The sequence below is a fragment of the Bison bison genome, unplaced genomic scaffold, assembly GCF_000754665.1.
Source record: "Bison bison bison isolate TAMUID 2011002044 unplaced genomic scaffold, Bison_UMD1.0 scf7180017864489, whole genome shotgun sequence".
Lineage (NCBI taxonomy): Eukaryota > Metazoa > Chordata > Mammalia > Artiodactyla > Bovidae > Bison > Bison bison.
The window spans coordinates 8,977,840-8,980,977 of NW_011495048.1; positions in this window are offsets into that span (position 1 = coordinate 8,977,840).

A 3,138-nucleotide genomic window follows, 5' to 3' on the forward strand; every position below is an offset into this window, starting at 1 on the left:
GGCTTTGTAGTAGAGCCTAAAGTCAGGTAGGTTGATTCCTCCAGTTCCATTTTTCTTTCTCAAGATCGCTTTGGCTATTCGAGGTTTTTTGTATTTCCATACAAATTGTGAAATTATTTGTTCTAGCTCTGTGAAGAATACTGTTGGTAGCTTGATAGGGATTGCATTGAATCTATAAATTGCTTTGGGTGGTATACTCATTTTCACTATATTGATTCTTCCAATCCATGAACATGGTATATTTCTCCATCTATTAGTGTCCTCTTTGATTTCTTTTACCAGTGTTTTATAGTTTTCTATATATAGGTCTTTAGTTTCTTTAGGTAGATATATTCCTAAGTATTTTATTCTTTCCGTTGCAATGGTGAATGGAATTGTTTCCTTAATTTCTCTTTCTGTTTTCTCATTATTAGTGTATAGGAATGCAAGGGATTTCTGTGTGTTGATTTTATATCCTGCAACTTTACTATAATCATTGATTAGTTCTAGTAATTTTCTGGTGGAATCTTGAGGGTTTTATATGTAGAGGATCATGTCATCTGCAAATAGTGAGAGTTTTACTTCTTCTTTTCCAATTTGGATTCCTTTTATTTCTTTTTCTGCTCTGATTGCTGGGGCCAAAACTTCCAGAACTATGTTGAATAGTAGTGGTGAAAGTGGGCACCCTTGTCTTGTTCCTGACTTTAGAGGAAATGCTTTCAATTTTTCACCATTGAGGATAATGTTTTCTGTGGGTTTGTCATATATAGCTTTTATTATGTTGAGGTATGTTCCTTCTATTCCTGCTTTCTGGAGAGTTTTTTTGTCATAAATGGATGTTGAGTTTTGTCAAAGGCTTTCTCTGCATCTATTGAGATAATCATATGGCTTTTATTTTTCAATTTGTTAATGTGGTGTATTATATTGATTGATTGGCGGATATTGAAGAATCCTTGAATCCCTGGGATAAAGCCCACTTGGTCATGGTGTATGATTTTTTTAATGTGTTGTTGGATTCTGATTGCTAGAATTTTGTTAAGGATTTTTGCATCTATGTTCATCAGTGATATTGGCCTGTAGTTTTCTTTTTTTGTGGCATCTTTGTCAGGTTTTGGTATTAGGGTGATGGTGGCCTCATAGAATGAGTTTGGAAGTTTACCTTCCTCTGCAATTTTCTGGAAGAGTTTGAGCAGGATAGGTGTTAGCTCTTCTCTAAATTTTTGGTAGAATTCAGCTGTGAAGCCGTCTGGACCTGGGCTTTTGTTTGCTAGAAGATTTCTGATTACAGTTTCAATTTCCGTGTTTGTGTTGGGTCTGTTAAGATTTTCTGTTTCTTCCTGGTCCAGTTTTGGAAAGTTGTACTTTTATAAGGATTTGTCCATTTCTTCCACGTTGTCCATTTTATGGGCATGTAACTGCTGATAGTAGTCTCTTATGATCCTTTGTATTTCTGTGTTGTCTGTTGTGATCTCTCCATTTTCATTTCTAATTTTATTGATTTTATTTTTCTCCCTTTGTTTCTTGATGCGTCTGGCTAATGGTTTGTCAATTTTATTTATCCTTTCAAAGAACCAGCTTTTGGCTTTGTTGATTTTTGCTGTGGTCTCCTTTGTTTCTTTTGCATTTATTTCTGCCCTAATTTTTAAGATTTCTTTCCTTCTACTAACCCTGGGGTTCTTCATTTCTTCTGTTTCTAGTTGCTTTAGGTGTAGAGTTAGGTTATTTATTTGACTTTTTTCTTGTTTCTTGAGGTATGCCTGTATTGCTATGAACTTTCCCCGTAGCACTGCTTTTACAGTGTCCCCCAGGTTTTGGGTTGTTGTGTTTTCATTTTCATTCGTTTCTATGCATATTTTGATTTCTGTGATTTGTTGGTTATTCAGCAGCGTGTTGTTCAGCCTCCATATGTTGGCATTTTTAATAGTTTTTCTCCTGTAATTGAGATCTAATCTTACTGCATTGTGGTCAGAAAAGATGCTTGGAATGATTTCAATTTTTTTGAATTTACCAAGGCTAGATTTATGGCCCAGGATGTGATCTATCCTGGAGAAGGTTCCGTGTGCACTTGAGAAAAAGGTGAAATTCATTGTTTTGGGGTGAAGTGTCCTGTAGATATCAATTAGGTCTAACTGGTCTATTGTATCATTTAAAGTTTGTGTTTCCTTGTTAATTTTCTGTCTCATTGATCTATCCATAGGTGTGAGTGGGATATTAAAGTCTCCCACTATTATTGTGTTATTGCTAGTTTCCCCTTTCATACTTCTTAGCATTTGTCTTACATATTGCGGTGCTTCTATGTTGGGTGCATATATATTTATAATTGTTATATCTTCTTCTTGGATTGATCCTTTGATCATTATGTAGTGTCCTTCTTTGTCTCTTTTCAAAGCCTTTGTTTTAAAGTCTATTTTATCTGATATGAGTATTGCTACTCCTGCTTTCTTTTGGTCTCTATTTGCATGGAATATCTCTTTCTAGCCCTTCACTTTCAGTCTGTATGTGTCCCCTGTTTTAAGGTGGGTCTCTTGTAGACAACATAGATAAGGGTTTTGTTTTTGTATCCATTTAGCCAGTCTTTGTCTTTTGGTTGAGGCATTCAACCCATTTACATTTAAGTTAATTATTGATAAGTATGATTCCATTGCCATTTACTTTATTGTTTTGGGTTCAAGTTTATACACCCTTTTTGTGTTTCCTGTCTAGAGAATATCCTTTTGCATTTGTTGGAGAGCTGGTTTGGTGGTGCTGAATTCTCTCAGCTTTTGCTTGTCTGTAAAGCTTTTGATTTCTCCTTCATATTTGAATGAGATGCTTGCTGGGTACAGTAATCTGGGCTGTAGGTTATTTTCTTTCATCACTTTATGTCTTGCCATTCCCTCCTGGCTTGAAGAGTTCTATTGAAAGATCAGCTGTTATCCTTATGGGAATCCCCTTATGTGTTATTTGTTGTTTTTCCCTTACCGCTTTTAATATTTGTTCTTTGTGTTTGATCTTTGTTAATTTGATTAATATGTGTCTTGGGGTGTTTCACCTTGGGTTTATCCTTTTGGGGACTCTCTGGGTTTCTTGGACTTGGGTGATTATTTCCTTCCCCATTTTAGGGAAGTTTTCAACTATTATCTCCTCAAGTATTTTCTCATGGTCTTTCTTTTTGTCTTC